Source organism: Balearica regulorum, chromosome 1, assembly GCF_011004875.1.
Source record: "Balearica regulorum gibbericeps isolate bBalReg1 chromosome 1, bBalReg1.pri, whole genome shotgun sequence".
Taxonomy (NCBI): domain Eukaryota; kingdom Metazoa; phylum Chordata; class Aves; order Gruiformes; family Gruidae; genus Balearica; species Balearica regulorum.
The window spans coordinates 211,219,339-211,237,679 of NC_046184.1; the positions used below are offsets into that span (position 1 = coordinate 211,219,339).

The following is an 18,341-nucleotide window of genomic DNA, read 5'->3' on the forward strand; positions in this document are numbered from 1 at the left end:
CCCTTTTCTCAAGCCTCTAGTTGCTAATTTTAGTTTTCCTGGAGGAGAGATATAGCACATATTAAAAAGTAGCACCCCACAGTTGTGGAAGTTTAATACACTTGTGTTGTTGGGTAGATTCAAATATCAATTTATTTGAGTGAGTTCTTATAACAACTCCTATTCCTGACTCATGTGACAGCTTATACCAGAAGGACTTACATGAATAAAATTTGACTACATTTTGTTCTGTGGATGAAAAAGTCAGTCTAAAGTACAGTATGATTCATAAAACTTTAACTAATATTCATAACATACTTAAAAGCTACCTACTTTCATTGCCATCTTTAATTACTGTTTCAGACCCTGCTCCCAGATCACTTCAGAGGGTTCTTTTTGTAACCAACAATTTGATAATAGCTTTGACCGGGAAAAAGGCCCAAGCCCCTACAAATCTAACTGAGCCTATCATTATCTAGTGTTTCTTTCTAATGGCCTTGGGTTAAAAATTTCAAGCATATTCCTTATTGTTTTGACATTTTTTTACAGAAATATCTAGTGGTTTTGGTTATTTCCCAGTTGATGTCAGATAGAATAAAGATGATGTACAGTGCCACCAGGTAAGAAGAATATTCTCTGAAACCACCTTACACAAGGAGAAAATTATTGTCCCCTTCACACTGTGTGTCATCATATACTCATGCCTTCAGCTATTTATCCAGCAGTTGTTACACAGTTCCTTTGTTCTTCCCCACAGCCATTTTTATATTTATTATTTTTATTAATCCCTACTGTCAGAGCATCACCTTTCCATACTACTGAACCAACAGAGATGCCCGATTTCCATACAGCCTCTACTGGAGAGCACACTCCATACTTCCACAGAACTCATGAGAGAGGCTATGACTGGATACTGTTTGGCCATTGTGATTACACAGCAGACAAAGAAAATCTTTCCCTTGCAAACGAGCACTGATTGTACAGCAACACTCATGCATGTCTCTGACGGACTGGACCCTGCCATAACCTCAGCCAGAGAGGACTTAGAACTTTTCTGTATGGAGGCAGATTTTGGTCGGAGATTTTAGAAAGTAAACAGTAAAATTTTTCATCTTTCATCTGCCTTTAACTGCAAAAATTTTAAACACTGCAAATTCAAATTTTTGAAATACAATTCAATAAAAGTTAGTTCTAATTTTAAGTATTGTTAAATTAATAAAAAGAAAAATATAATTGAAATTTAAGACACTATAGTAACAGAATCTTGCCGCGTAGCTCAGTGCAGGAATCTGCAGAGGTCTGTTCTCACTGCTTGCTTGACGAGAGAGAGAGAACAGAGAATGATATCACAGAAATTAAAATGTCTTCAATACACTGAAGCATATGTACATCATATTACCCCAAACGGCTCTCTGAAGAGCTAAAGACTTGGAAGAATGGCGGCCAGCTAAAATTCAATGGAGGAGAGGCTGTGGTAGTAGCTGCTGGCTGGTGAGCCAGGAGGCAGTGCTGCAGGCTGCTCTCCGGACCTTTGATTGAGAATACCTAAGCAGGGTTGCAATCTCCAAATCTTACAAACTGCTATCCATACCATTAGGAAGCATATGTAATTTTAAAATTTGGCTACCACGCTGCTACCTACAGCTCCTTACAGCTGTTCCAAAACAGCTGTGTGCTGGGATGTCCCAGAAAGTTCCCTGCCTGACATTGCTTCCTGCAAGCTTGCCCTTCTGCTGGAGACAGGGCATTGCAACACGTTACATCTTTCCTTTGGACGCAAGGGGTTCATCATCAACATCATCTGAGACCCACAAAGGTCAGAAACACAGAAAAGTCCATAGTATGGAAAAAAGTCTTCCGGATATTTCAAAGATTTTTTTGCTGAGTTACTCTGCTCTGGCCTCAGAAGCAAATTTAAACAACTACAACTCTTTTCCAACCACTTTTTCATTCTTTTGGGCATCAAAATCAAACTTTGCAGTCATATCTATTGGATTACAAGAAGAAAGAAAGGAATCTCTTCTCAGGACACAGCGTTATAATCCCTGGTTTAAAAAAAAATGTTTACATTTCCAGCCAGAGAGGAGACAATGGGAAAGTGAGATTATGGAGCAAATATTAACATACCTGCAAGGCAGAGAGTGCATGTTTAAAAACAATGGTGCTGTAGGTACAGTAGATAAAGCATTGGGTTTACATTATCATAGAAGTAAAGCTAATCTTTCTGTAATCTCTAATAAAGCCTTGAAAGCACATCTTGTTAAATTACACTGCTATTTGTAGAAATTTGTAAAAAAATCCTCTAACACACAAATGAAAACAATCCCTTCTTTTCCATTCAGTTTTACAGTTATTTTTTCCCATTATGAATTTTTTGCTGCATATATTTATCCCTAAAGATATATTCCCTTCAGATGTAGCTGAAAAGAAAGAAAACAGCAAGCTAGGAAAATACACTTAGAGCCTCATTAGAAGTTGTGTTTATTCTATATTTTTACATTTATTCAAATTAATTAGGAATAAATTTCCCAGAAAGCACAGAAAATGAGCAGTGGCCTAATTGCACAACAGGAATTCTCAAGCATACATTAAAATTTGTTGTGAAAAGAGAAGGCAGTATTCCTAATTATTCACAATAAGCTGATTTTCTAAAGCATTAATGAGGATGTAAGTTCACTGAAAATCATATTAAAGCACACTGTTACAATTTTAGTAGCATAAAAGTGCAAGAAAGAGAAATTATTTATTTTTTGACATATACTGACACTCCCAGAATTACAGCAAGCAGTTCAGCTCTTTTAGGAAAAGCCGCATGATATACCAAGTCTAAGCTTTTCATGTTAAAACCAGTCAAATTATGTTTTTAATAAAGTGAAGAATAGTGATGTAAAGCAGATAAATCAAAGATCTGCCACTTAGGAACAGGATTAACTGCTTACACTTTGATTTTTTGAAATATCTTTTCTCTTCTCACATTTCCATGCCAGGTTTGCATGCGGCTACACTGAAGCTGCGTGTGCACCATGACTTCCTGTTCACGCAGGAAGTTTTTGCATATTTTTGGTGCACCCACAAGGATAAATAATCCTCAGATCCAGAGTCACGGAAAATCAGAATATTTGATTAGCTTAGACATCATCTGGCTGGCTGCCTGTGTCATAGGATCATTTACTTCTTGCAGGGAATAATGTTAAACACAACGTAAGTGACAGTATAGCTGAAGGTGATTTGAATGGACTGTTAAAGACTGCCCTTTTTTTCTGCATTTAGCAGCATTTTTCCTAGCAAGAGGTTTTGGGTTATTTGGGGTTTTTTTTTTGTCCCATCCTCACTCCTGTCCTTTCATTCACTTGGGCAAAAATCAACTGATCTATGCGTGACTCCAGATGAAGAAGACATCCCTGGAAGTGTTCAAGGTCTGGATCAATAGGACTTTGAGCAACCTAATCTAGTGGAGGGTGTCTAGTGGAGGTTGGACTAGATGATCTTTAAAGGTCCCTTCCAACCCAACTCATTCCACGATTCCACAATTCTAAGCACCCAGTTGTCCTAATTAGCAGCAAAAAGGCAGGTGGGGGGTTGCAGGGTGCATTTTTAAGATTGTCATACACTGATCTAAAGCCTCTCTACTGCCAAAAGAGATAATTCCTCTTTCCTCCCTGCCTTTGGCCACACTTTCCCACTGCCTGCCTTGTATTAGCCATAAAAATTTCCTAGCCAAATGGATTGGCAAGCTGAAAATGGCATGAAAACCAAAACAGATTAGTCTGAATCACAGACCAGGTGGATATTCACCAGAATCTACAGAGATGGCAGCAATAAAGGCAGGCAGCTGAGGATGGTGTCGGGTCCATGAGTCCTCTTTGCTGGCAGCACAGTTTTCTACAAGGTACTTTATTACAGAGTTGTGACTCCTATGAAGAGCAGTGCAATGTTATCACTGCTGCTCAGCAAACTCAACTTAGGGGATGTAGTAAGAAGGAAAGATGAAGGGACAGAAGCAAGTAGCTGGAGTGGGTAGGATAGAAATGGCTATTTAGGGTAGCAATGCACCTGAAAAAAAATCAGTAAAAATTTGCTTTTAGAGCATGAGGCCTACTGGGAGGAAAGGGAACAATAAGGTTGCTCTCCTAAGCTTAAGAGAGAGAAAGAGAAGTTAGCGATCATAGGTTTGTAATGCTCCTGAGAGCTAAGACAAATCTGATACTGCTATAGGGGAAGAAAACAGTGTAATAATAATGCTTATTCAATATTTCTCAAATTTTTGCTCTGGCAGATACACTTGTACTATGAACCTTTCCTGATTAGAGAATGAAATATCAAAACTTTAACTCACCCTTTCAAGAGAAGCGCTGGACTTGAGCACGTTGGATTTAACCACCTTTGGCTGCCTTGTGAGAACACGTAATTCAGAGAGTAGGTATGCACAAGGGTTGAAAGCAGTGGGAAAGCAAATTATCTCTACCGTCCCTTTTTTTTTTTCCTAACACAAGTTTTTAAGGCAATTAACCTCATTACCGTAAATATACTTTTGTATCTGTATTTATTTTAACTGTATCCCCTGTTAAAAATGCCATTTTCCCTTAATATGTAACCAATAATCAACTCTCTAAGGTTTTCATTTTGAGAAGTATCTAGAAATGGGATCAACATGACAGAGCTTGAAGTCACTGGTGTAAAACCGAGAGAAGTCCCCTTTCCCTGACCATCTCGTCTCTTTACCAGACAATTCAGACAAAATCTTGAAGGTTTTTTTCCCTTTCACCCACTACACATGCTCTTCAATTTCACTTGACCCTATTTAATTCCTGGTACATCCCACAGAAATTCAGCCTCCTAACTTTTGGACCAAGAAACAAAAACAACATACCATGGCTTCTCTGCAGTGCTGAGAGACAAGCAGGCAGTGACAGAAACCTGGAATGACTGCACTGAGAAGATCCAAATAATCTGCTATTTGTTTTACATTATATATTAACTCAGGTTCAAATGCCGAAATATGGTTCACTTCCCATGCGCAAAGTACACCAGTTGTTTCAGGCATTGGAACCAAATTTATGCTGACAGTTGATCATACTTTGTCATTAACAAATAGTACCTACATAATTTTACCACAAAATACTATAATTACTGACAGCAGCACAAGTTATTTCATCTCCTAATAACATAAATGAAAAGCATTTGATCCTGTACATGTGCACATCAAGATCTGTTTTAACGTCATTAGTACTTCTTGATGTGATGTTAATTTTTTAAGTCATGGTGCTATGTAAAGCTGTGCTTTTCCTGCCATTTTTTCCAATCAAGATTCATTCTTGAAACCTACAGACATGACACAGGAGATAACTATTCTAGTTAATGAACAAATGCTATTTGCTTTGTATAACATTAAGTGATATATCTTTAACTGAGTACAGCTGGGTCACTGCTTTCTAAGCTGAATGGCTCTTCTAGACGAATATTTAATAATTTGCCACCAATAAAGGGGAGACAGAAGGAGCAGTCTGTCAGTTTGGGATCTGTTTAACAACCATAAATGTCAGGGAGAAACTCATCAGTTTCTTTTGTTCGTCCTCCATCTGATGAGGGGAATTTAGCATTTATCTTCTTATCCCTGTTGCAAAGCTGAACAGAAATACTTTCTTGAAAAGCTCTCTGCCAATTATGTTGAAGCTTGAAAATACAAAATGAAATCAAAGTTCATCTTGTAGCCTCTTATGTATTTGCAATCAACCCATAAATAATCTGTCATCCATTCAGTTACTTCCTTCTTAAAAAATACAGAGAGAAATCAAGATACAAATTTACAAGTAATTTTCTTTTTTATGTAAGGAGATTTACAGAGGCCTGATGTTAAAAGTTTACAAGTATATAAATGATACAGAGAAAGAAAAGAGATGGTGCTTACTGAACTGTAGTAATAAGGTGAAGACACTCTGAAAATGGATTCATGAGTCATTGCACTTTGCTTTGACTCTTTTTGTCTCCTTTTGGTCCCTTTTAGTTCAGTTTACTGATGATGCTTCCTTGCAATACTCCATGAAAAAAAGTGAAACAGAAGAGTTTTATTTTCCAGTGAGAAGCATCCTATACTCTCACAGAGTAAAATGAGTAAAATCGGACACTTGTGACTTCTCAGAAATTATGCTACATATTTGCTAAGGGAATTGTACTCTAGTATACATAACTAGAAAGGTAATGTGAACCCATATTTGAAGTCTGCATTCAGAAATACAGATTATTTTCAGACTGGTCTCAGACCATGAAAGATTTTCTGAAAACTTGTGCTTAGCAGTGGTGAGACTCAGACTATAACACTTAAATGTGATTGTTGTGGGCTGGGTTACACGATGGATTTTCTCTGAGTGTTTCCCTGATACTTTTCGTCAGGGCTCTTCGTGAGATATAGTGTAATACAAGACCCTGCTGTTAGTCGCTTGAGGGGTTCTATGTAGGAAGGGTATTAACACGGTCTTTCCATCAGCTATTTCAATTAATAACAATCCTTGAACTTCCCGCAATGCCAGAGGTAGGGTGCAGATCTCAGTAATGGGGAATGAGGTACATAGCATTCCTAACAAAAAGTGAAACCCTAGGGGAAAGAATGAAGGTACTAATGTGTTGATTTATTCCCAGACCACTTCTGGGCCTCCTCTTGGAAATTTTAGGCAGCTATTTGGATGAAAAGATTGATCCCAGTGCAACCCACAAACATAGAACCCAAAGCCTACAAGACCGATTGTAGGTGTAATGAAACCCAGCTCTGCCTAGAGCTGGACAAAAGTGTTTTATATGAAGTCAAGACCTGGCATTAAAAGCCTTAGTGCAGTGCAAAGCAAAGGAGTCTTGACCAGCCTCCAAATACTGAAACCTGCTGTGGGAACAGCCTTTGGTGAAGAACCAGCCACCCATCTGACCAAATTGTTCCTCAAGAGCATGATCCCGGCTTGAACAACTGAAAAGTTGAAAAATCAGAGAAATCTTAACTACATATGAATGAACATTAATACTGTGAATATTCATTAGTATTTTCACATGTGGAGATTTCTTTTCTAAAAATGTTTTATCCCTCCTAGTCACAACTAAAGCAAAAAAGAGGGGAATCAAAAATACTAAATTACTGTTGAGGACAACCAAAGGAAACATTCGTAGTTTTTGTCTGGAGGACAACCTCTATTTCTGCAGGTGCAGGACTTAAATAGCCCTAGGACTACTATTTGTTTTCATCCTGCAGTGAAATGAGAAAATTTTGTTGTGGTCACTGAATCTTGAGGCTGGAAGAAACTCCATGGATCATTTACTCTATCTTCTCCACCTGAGAGAGAACCAACTATAGTTGCATCGTGGCTAACGAATGGCTGTCCGGTGCACCTGGATATTTCCAATGCTACAGACCTGGTGCCCTGCCTGGTAATCTATCACATCACAATCCTCATTTGTCCTACATCCAGTTCAAATCTTGCTTATCATAATTTGTCTATCAGATTTTGTTCCACAGCCTCCCTAGGGGGCACGCAGAGCAAGCTCACTCTTCAAAGATGTGCTGCAAGGCAAGAAGATTGTTATCAGGGGCCCATAAACCCCCTCTAAGTCTTTGGTATTTCAGATAAATGACTTCAGATCACTCATCCTTTCCATGTAGGACAGGCTTTCTAAATCTCTGATCATTTTTACTGCTTTCCCCTGGAGTCCCTCCAACTGGCCTACACCCTTCTTGAAGTGGAAGCTCAAAGCTTTACCTGTGAAGGATGAAAGGATTGCTCATATGTCTTATAAACCATACCTCAATTTATAAATCCCAATATAGTGTTTGAATGTTTCATCACAGCATGATATGTAAAAGACGCTACAGCTAACACAGTTCTACATACTCTTCTACAGGACTCTTTTCCTGACAGTTTTCTGTTAAGCACTATTTAGCAGATTATTTGTTTATTTCTGCTGAAAGCACCTTGCAGTTAGAATGGTTTGGGTTGTAATTTTTTGTTTTTTTCAGATCACTCGCAGTGTTAAACCCTCCCAGCACATGGTGTCATCTGAGGAAAATGTAAAAAATTGTTGCAGAAGAGGAGTATGGCATCCTCTGGTAATTAATACTCTTTGGAATTTTTCCAGGTGCTTATAAAGAGAAAGCACCTCTCATCTCAACATCTCTCTATAACTATAAAGTACATCTCTGAACTACAATTATTTTCCCTGCGTTACAGAGTGGATGTAATTTGCTATAACAGTACTTAAATGTATTATTTAAAAATAACTTTTAGAAATTTTGGCTTTGGCATTTGATAATCATTAGAATTTAGAAATTATACACGTATGACCTACAGACTAAGGGTAAGATTTACCTAGCCTAATTTACACTGAGTTCATTATCCAATTACAGTATATAAAATGTAAATGTGCCTACACTAAACAACTTCACGAAATTATTTGCTATAATTTTTTATTTCCTCATTTCAGGTCTCTGTTTGTCGGAGTGACTAGCACGTCTTCCTATTGATTTCACAAGACATCCTATGCATTGTTTTGCACAAGACACAAACCAAACAAAAAACCCAGAACACAGTGTATGGAAAAATTCTTATTTGCAAAATATCACTTTCCAAAATAAAATCTTCAAGCACGCCTTGAGGACACTGTTCTTTTAGATTATGAAACATATCTTTTAGCATATCCCAAAGACTTTTTCTGTCATTGCATCCTTTTTAGAATTTCATTCATCTCTAAGATCTTGCTTTGCAACTGTTTCTTCCTATCAAAGACAATGAGTGGACAAATTTCTTTCTAAAGAATCCAAGAGCAGGTTTCTTATTTGTTCATATAAATCACTACTGAATACTTTGGTATACTAGCTAGTGTTTCTGGTTTCACAGGAGGTTCCCTCCACAGATATAATTTGCTTTTTTTCAGCATTCGTTTCAGAAATGAGATACTAAAGACATAAGCTTTAAGATATCTCCTTGTCTTTCTCATATATATATAAAGTCAGACAAAAATGTACCCTGGATGAGGTCACAGGAATTTTTTCATCTACCAAGCACACCAAATGCTTCATGTTGAGAAAAACATATCACCTTACCATTGTCCCAGGTGGCTGAATTTCTGAATGAAAAAAATCTTAAACGAGTCTGTGCAAGTAAAGAAGAAGAACTGATACTCTCTCACAAATCATATAGCTGGACTGTTGACTTGAAAGAAGAGCTGAAGAGCTGTCTATGTGTCAGGGAGCACAAGTCTTTGGCACAGCAAGATTATACTTTGCTTCTGCAAAAAAAGCTTGATCTCACTGTGTCTACAATATAGGAGCCTCTGTCCAAATCAGCTGCCCTTTGTACATATCACTGATGCGACACATGCAGTACCAGAATTTTTGTGCACTGACGTCCCAGAGCCTGGACTTTTTCGTCTTATATCTAAGGTGGCACGATTAGAAAGTACGGTCATCTGCACAGACTATTTGTTTCATGGCAAATGGCAAACCTTCTTCCATCTAAACTCCAAGAGAAAAGCTGCCATTTCTAGGAATACTAATATAATATTTAAAGAAACAAAACCAAATCCTAAGTGATGAAGAAAAAGCAGTTTTCCAAAGTTGTTGGACAAATTATCTAAAATAACAAATGGTAAGTTAAATGTAAAATACTATAGGGAAATTTCTTTTTGCCAAGTGTTGAGATCTAGTTATGACTAGTTTAGATGACTAGGCTAAAAGTCATCTAAAAAGAACCCAAGCTGCATTCTTTCGTTTTCATTAAAGCTAACTACAATTTTAGCTAAACTTTGGAATATTGAAAGCAAAATGAGGATGACAGACCTGCAGAAAGAACTAGGATGTAGTATTGGAAATAGTCAGATGAATGACTATTTGCAATTAATCACTTTGGTGTCTTGCTTCTGACTAAGCCAGCTATTCACGTCAGATGTTCAGAGATGCTTTAATGTAACTAACTCCTTCCTTTTTTTTAGCTACTGGAAACAAAAGAATAATATTGACAATCTAGAATATTTTTTAAATAGGTTGCAGACTGATATTTTATTTACCATATCACTTGAATCTTTAAAGCTTCACCCAGCTTTGTCACTCCGCCACCATCAGAATCTCTAATGTCTTTCTCAGAAGACTTAAAATACTGACTGCCTGCCTGTGCTTAGGATTACAGAAAAAAATAATGAGACAAGAACACAAGAAAAATGAATAGCTACAGTTTCCCAAGCTAGAAAAAATTAATTAAATACAATTTATTCTTTTAAAGGTGCTTTTCATGGCACTGCAATATTTTGCTGATGCGTGTTGTCTTCCAGACAGCAGATTTCTTGAAAAAGATCTGGACATCTAAAAAACTATCAAGAAGACATAACTTGCTATGTAGATAATTCACTGAATAATAAAGGATGAAATCACAGCTCTGTAATTTCACCTGATTAATTTGCACATTTGGGTTATATTCAAAAAAAGATGAAGCTCTGCGAAGAAGCAAATATAAGGATTTTCAGACTACTCAGTTGCAAGTGACAGAAGTCGTGTCAATGAATGTATTCCACATCGGACTCTAATGCCTTAATAATCTTCTGTTGCATCAGGAAGTTGCATCAGGCTCACAGCAATTGCTGTCATATAATTGTGTATTTATTAAAGTGGTGAAAGATCAAGCATAATCATTCTTTAAAACTTACCTGAGGATTTTAAACTAAGGCACATATAGGTAGGGAAAACAGGCCAAGAAAACTGCCACTCCTCAGAAAATTCTCACTCCTCCTCTAAGAAAACAGAAAAATGATATTGGGCTCCTGTCTACAGGAGTTCTTTCCACACTCACCCAGTAGTTTAACAAATGACGCCATTCTCCTTCCTCACCTTTTGATTTATTGTGTATCTGGAAATACTGATGAGACAATTAACACTCTGCTACACTGTCTGCTGCATCTCCTCCCTCTCTTGTGTTGGCCTGATGAAAACAGCAATGGCAAACATAATGAAAGGGATCTTCCGTTACTCCCCTTTTAACTCTTACACAGCACTCTAAAACAGGGAGGGAAATGATGAAACTGTTCCCTGACCCAGAAATTTATAATCTAAAGGAAAAAAGGAGTACAAAGGCATGCTATAATGAGAAAATTATGATGCTTACTGTAATTAGATTACATTTGGTTGGGAGAAAAATTTAGTACTGGAAAAGAAGTTGACCAAGATGCATTGGGAATTTGTGTAACACTTGTCATAGACCAAAAAAACCCCTCAAAAACAAAAAAGCATTTAAGTGGTGGAAACAAGTCCTTAGGATTTTTAAAAATGACACAGAGAAAAAGGCAGCAGTGTCAAATAGCATCCCAAAGCACAGACATCACAGTTTTCCATACAAACCCAAGACACAAAATGTTCCAAGAAACTTTTCAGCAGTGTGCTGGAGATCATTATGTACCTGGGAAATCCATTTAGTAAGCAACTTCCTTTGAAGCATTTCCACTGGGATAGGATAAATCAAACACAGAATTTTTAAAATGGTCTGCTTTATTGTCACCCAGAAGCAAGCCATATGAGCCAAACCTGGAGATGCATCCATTACTTATCCAACAGCTGAGCACAGAAATTAAAAGCCCTTTCTCTCTCTATGGGTAGAGGAAGTGGGCAAAGAAAAACAAACAAACCCAACATCTTTCTCCCCTCAAATTTCCAGGGAGAGGTTACAGAGTTAAAGCTGCCAAGGTGACGAGAACAGTATCAGGAGGAATCTAGTAAGTCATGCTAACTGCTCTTCATTCTCGGCAAGAGTCACAGAAGTAACTTCGACCACAGCAAAAGGATTGATATCTTATGACAGAGAATGATAGAAAACAGGGTCACACTGGCACAGCATACTGCTTGCTGTCTTTAGTCAGAGCTGATGAAACTATCTAGGCAACTGGATAATAATACAAAATTCCTACCTAATTCAGAAGATTTTGTCAATTGAAATGTCAATGGCCTACTTAGCTCCAAAGATGACTGAATTTGGTCTGGTGGGCCAACAATTTTATGACACCATCTTCTGCCACTTAACTGCAATCGTAACAAACAAGATGACAGATTTACTTTCTTTCACCACTGAAGACAAAAAGAAACTAGCCAAAGTTTATTTTTCTTGAAACAAAATCTTCAGCTTTTTGGCATCCAAGCCTCTCTGCACCCTGTGCTGCTGCTTTCGCTGTACTGCAGCCACAGTTCATCAGGATGAATCGTGTTCTGCTGGAGCTGCCTCATCAGTAAGTATTGCTGAAGCAATTTAGTAATGATCTTAACGCACAGTGCTGGATTTTTATAGCCATCTCAATTGGCTATTAAAATACAGCACTGCACTTTGAAATTGCTACTGCACCACTTCAGAAATAGTTAGCATGATGGAGTTGCAGAAAGTACTCTTCATTTCAGTAGAAACTTCACACTTTGTGAGTGATTTCTGGAAACTGCTACTTAAAATCTACTATGAGATTAGATTTGCATTTTGCAACCCAGGTTTCTTAGAATTGCTTGGAGAGTTCACAAGAACTGAATGGTTTTGAGAGAAAACCAAAACAAAATATAGGTATATAAAAATTGCTGCACAGTCTCCCAAGTAATTTTGTTTATTCCTTTACTGCTAATGAAAAATGACAGTGAAACACAAAAGGGGAAGTCAGAATTATCATGAAAATTTAAGACTTCAAACAAGTGATAGCCTGCAGCTCACAGGATAGCTCTAGTTTTAGGTGAGACAACCAACCAGATGGATGGCTTTCGAATTCCATTTGAAACCATCCGTGTTGATCTGGAAAATCATTGCTTTATCGATTGACTACTTAGCTCCAAAGATGGTTGAATTTTGTCTGATGTGACAACAATTTGATACCACCATCTCCTGCCATTTAACTGCAATTGTAACAGAAAAACATGACAGATTTACTTTCTTTCTCCTTTGAAGACAAAAAGATGGTAGCCAAAGCTTGAAATACTAGAAATGAAGTGCCATTCTAATAACAATAACTATTATTATGTGAGATTACAATAAATAAGCACTACTTTTCTTCAAGAATGGAAGGAACAGTCTACAGAACGAATGGTTTTTAAGAAATATTTCACATGTGGCAATTTATACAAATGAGATGGCAAGTCTGTAGTGACCAAAGCCAGATAATACGTTTAATATTTTATTTGTGCCATAAAGCAGAATATGATAATAGCAGCTGTATGCAGATATCATCACTTAAATTAAAGAATGAGATCCTCAATCTGTGAGAAATGAAGGTGCAGATAGAACCTGCCACTTTTTCTCCATCAGGCATTGGCAACACTAATATGTCAAAATAGTTTTGAAAAACAGCAAAGGCTTTTATTGCACTATCACAGAGCTTTCTAATTTTATGAGTTTCAAGAGAATACAATTTTCATGTGATAATGTATCTATGTATCTATAATACATAGATAATGTATCTATGCAGATACTCACAGATTTTTACATTAGACAATCCTAGCCTACAGGGAAGTCATGCCTTTTAGTGATGTTAACTTATAAACGATGGGTTTGAATCACTATCTTAAAACTGGAAAATTATGTATTAGTGTTTGACAGAGCACTTTCAGCTAATTGGATGAAACGCGAGTCCTTTCAAGCAATGACATTTCACAAAAAAATGCTATTTTAGTTTCAGTTGTGGTGGTTTTCTATTTATACCTGGAGTAAGTGATGGTGAGTTACAGTAATATGAAGTGCTTAAATTAGAGTTGAGAACCTAAATAGTTTGTCAAATCTAGGTTTGGGAAAGTTTGCCTGCTTCCTCATTTTTCTACAGCTCTCTTTTTTAAGTTGCCCCATTTTGCTCTGTTGTAGATCAGGGAAAAAAAAATCAGGATGTTTTAGATCAGGAAAAAAAGCTCACAGTACTGAAGGAGGAATATACTGAAAACCAGAAGTAAATTCACAGCTGATGAGATCATAAGACTGGAATTCTTAAAAGACCATAAGAAAAGGTTTAAGGTTCTGTTCAAACTGTGAGAAAACAATTTTGTTGAAAACACTTTGGAACTATAAAAGCATTTCTTAAAAGCATGAAATAAAAAATGTTTTGAAGGTTTCAAGTGATCATAAATTAACAAAACATCTGCCTAACTTGCCATAAAACCCCCTCTCCCCAAATGCTAAAGTTTGCTGTGCAGTATTTAGTGTCCCTTAAATTAAATAGGCCAATATAGTAGTAGAAGTGATAGCTATATTTATAAAAAAATATGTATCGTCATCAATGTGAAGTAAGCACTTGCAATCAGTTATCAAACAGCAAGATCTGAAAGCTCTCAGTGTTCTCTGAAATTGGAAAAGAAATAATTGAGGTTCTTTTTTTGCAAAAGCTCCCTCTTTCATTTTAAGTGCTGTAGCTATTACCTGACATAAAAGGTAACCTTTGGCTTTGCTTTAGTAGATAAAAATGATAAGATTTCTCTGTTCCTTACTGAGAGCAGCACTTGTAAAAATTAAAACCTCCTCCTGTTCTGAATGGAACACTTTTTTTAGCAGACATTTTAAAATATACATAATTCTACTGTACTTTTTTTGACTATTTCAGTTATCACCACAAGCTGGGATGCTATCTATGCACCAGAACACAACATTTTTCCAATAAAGCCATCAATCCAAACTAAAATTTGTCAACTTCTGTGAGACAGAACTATGAACTCCTATGAAACTATAGGCAGTAAGGGAGTAGAGAACATTTCAGTAACAATTCAAGGTAAAACTACAGTGAAATCATACCTTATATTGATGGTGAAAATCTCTGCATCTTCTCAAGAAACTTCCATAACTACGCTATGAGTTAAAAAATGTGCTAAAACATATGGATTCTTTTCTTAGTATAGTAAGAAAGCTTCATTACTACACAGTCACTTTATTCAGTGTCACCAAGAATAAAACAAATAGTTATGTGAAAAGGAAATACACCACGTGCTGCATAGTCGCTTCAGGCCAGCACAGAAAACAATGAAATGGAAACTCTGGAACTGGTTATGCCCAATGACTTCATCTAACATTTAGATGGATATACATAATTCAAAAAATAAACGTGGTTTACACCCTTTCTATTCATCCCATCTTATTTCTAAGTATTTTATTGACATACTCAGTTTAGGAGCTTAGTCTTTGCTGATGAAGAAGAAAATTAAGAAGGATAACCATCCTGAGAGAGATATAGAATTGGGCTGAACAGTGCTTAACATATGCATTAATTTCTACTTTAGAGCCTCAAAACTTAGTAACACTCCAAATGGATTAAAATGTGATATGGTCCTAATTCTGAGAGCAGAAAGGAGCAGAGAAATAAGTGCCCCCAAATATGTTCTGTTAAGTGCCCAAAGCTGGGCTGGGTAAACCTGTTCAGAATGTATCGTTGGCTGAAATCACCAGGAATGAGAAAAAAGCATGCTTACAGACAACAGAAAAGAGACTGCTGATCTTTCTAGAACCTTTCCATCTAAAATACGGTGAACAAAAAGATTCTGACGCGGTTCAAACATTGCAATGATAGTTACTATTGAATTACCATGAAGGGTAGAATCAACTGTTCTTTTTTTGGGTGTTTTTAAGTCTGCCATTTCCCCTCTCAAGCTTCCTGGTACTCAGCTGTTGTGCTTCACATACCCTAAACTTCATTTCTGCAGCTGTATTGTCTTGTAAGATACCACATTTTGTGTAGAACTGAGGTCGGACGTTTATTATGTGATCCAACACTGCTGTAGTTACTGGAATCATTATTTTCTGCCCTTTTTTTTTTTTTTTTTTTCTGGTATATAATATAAGAGCTTAAATTATCAGTTAGGTATTCGTGGGTAAAATATTACACAGCCTCAGTGCTTAAGTTTCTGACTGCCAGCAATTTTCTGCAATAGTAGAAAATGATTTTTCTGGCTTATTCTTTAAAAAATGAAATTTTAAAAAATCAAGTTTAAGTTCTATAATTAATCTTACATCAAGCATGCCACTCAATACTTCTGGTTTTAGTAAAAAGTAGATTTGCAGTGTGATAGGACAACATGAAAATCCCAGAGGCCAGTGGAATTCCTTTGGTTTAAAATCCTCCAGTCAAATGCAATCGGATGAGTTTGAGAGCTGTTATCCCTGAACAGTGACTGAAGTTCATCATTCACTGCTCATGTACAGTTCTTTGCGGGGTCTTATAGGAAGCTACTACACAAGTTATATTACAAAGTCAAATACCACCATTAAATTGCTTTGTTTTGAATGTCTGCATGTTCGTTCCCCGGGAACAAATACGGCAGTGTATGCAATCTATTCTCATTACTGTTAGTTTTGTTATGCTTCAATACAGAGCAAGAAAAGCATATTACTTAAGGACAGGATTTTCAGTAGTGTCTAAATCCTATTGATTTTCAATAAGAAAGCTCCATTGTATATCCTTCCTGTTACAGCCCCCAGCTGGCTGCTAAAACCTGCAGTGTCCTGAGAGTGACTGAAATAAATTACCTACTGTTTACTACCAAATGCCATGCAAAGCCAAACAGTGAATCACTAAAATTGTACGTCTGACTGAAGAGACATACAAGAGGCACACAAAAGACAATCTCCCGAGCACGTGAAAGAGAGGAAGATCCTGCAATGATCACAGTTAGCCATTCCCTTCGAGACACAGAATACAGACATCAGCCGATAGTGTGAATCAGGTGTGGCAAACGGATGAATGTGCAGCTTTAAATCCCTACGCAGCTGCAGTTCTGTTTGAAACCTTCTTTTTTCTATTACACAGCTCGTTTGTGTCTTTGTTTACCTCTTCTCCCAGAAAGTCAAGTTAACGAGTTACGTGGCCTTTTCGCACATATGATGCTAGGACAACTTTTTTGTAAAGCAGCAGGAACAATTGCACAGGGATCTGCATGCAGCACACTACCATGAGCCTTCCCTTGCCATATGCCCAAAGCCATGGCTACACAATGCATATCTAACTTCTTACGTTCAAAACAGATTTGCAAAATTAAGCTATGTCTTTTATATGGTGGTTGCTAGCTAGAAAAATTATCATGCAGTTAAAAAAAAATCTAACCTTTATGGACTCATAGCTTGTAAAACCCCTTGTCCTGAATGCCTCAGATGAAATTAAAAGAATATTTCTATTAAAAGCCTTGCAAATTTCCTTCTTTATCACCTTGAAGTGCTGAAAGATAGGATCTATTACACATACAAGCTAGTATGCAATGCAAGCTAGTGATCTCTGAGTTTACGTGGTATTAGGGAAGCCAAGGCCGGCTTTCATGTGGTAAATTCTCAACACAGTGAGGAATGAACTCCGTATATATTGAGTTACATACTGACAGGGGCAGACAGGAAAAGAAGCAAGTGAAAAGATATTTGCTACTCCACATTTAGTATGGAACAGCCTTCTTGTTTAAAAAAACAAATTCACTTTCTTTATTCACTTTGTGAGTAGGAAGGAAGGAACGGTGTGGGAACTACCACGCTGATTTTCAGGTCCTGCTCTGGACACCAAAACGTCCCAATTTCACTCTGAGAAGTAAGAAACACTGTGTATATAAATACTAAGTTGTTCTTGCACTGTATAGTAATGGTGTGAAAGAGCAGTTCACAGATAAATCACTGGAAATATGAGTAGATAAGCATCACACCAGCGACTAGCCTACAGCCAAGATTCACAGGTTTTATTCTCAACTTCTGCTATGAGTTTGATGCCTCTCAACAGATAGATAGGTTATTTTCATGGAAGATTTTGAAAAATTCAAAGGAAAACTGCTATGGATATTCTAATTAGTATTGATGAGATCTTCAACCATCTATAACCTATTTTCTTCATTCTGCTTTTTTCATCTGTGGAATATAGAAAGAAAACAAGGGTATGCTTCCTTACTGCCTAAATTATAAAGATGGAAAACCTGGCTTTTGCATAGAACTAGCCCACCACCTTTTTGCTCATCTAAGTTTCCAGTTAACTTATTTCTTTAATACTGAAGTGAAAATTTAAAGTATATATTCAGCTTAGCAATAAAATTCACAATTTATAGCACATATCTGTAGTAAACTTCATATAAGAACAAAGCTACGAAATTGGTGTTTGTAGCACTAAGCAGCAAAGCTTCTTTATCTTGTCATAAAAGCCACTTTTTTGGTATCAACTCTCTTTTGTGAAAATAAATGTAAAAATAAATAGTTTCAGGCATACAATCAAAACAAACATGATACAAAAATGTTATTAGATAATGATTGCCTGTCTTGTCCATTTCCACAATGCAGCAAAAATTTGGTCATGGCAAATAATTTTTACTGTTTCATCACAACCTGAAAGGATATGTTAATTTTAGTTTCTTTAGCCTGAGGTTACTCAAAATGACTATC

At 36.8% G+C, this 18,341-nt stretch overlaps 1 protein-coding gene across 28 annotated transcripts in view; it reads right to left on the reverse strand.

The window, feature by feature from the left end:
• Positions 1-18,341, reverse strand: part of DLG2 (discs large MAGUK scaffold protein 2) — a 1,060,789-nt gene that overhangs the window by 316,256 nt on the left and 726,192 nt on the right. Inside the window, exons 1-2 of one of the 28 annotated variants that reach the window (XM_075742478.1) lie at positions 4,850-4,907; positions 4,316-4,370 (exon numbers count right to left, since the gene is read on the reverse strand). The exons of the other annotated variants lie outside the window; for them this stretch is intronic. The gene's annotated coding sequence lies outside the window, so the exon portion shown is untranslated. Of the gene's footprint in view, positions 1-4,315; positions 4,371-4,849; positions 4,908-18,341 lie in introns of those variants that run through there. 28 annotated transcript variants of the gene reach the window in all.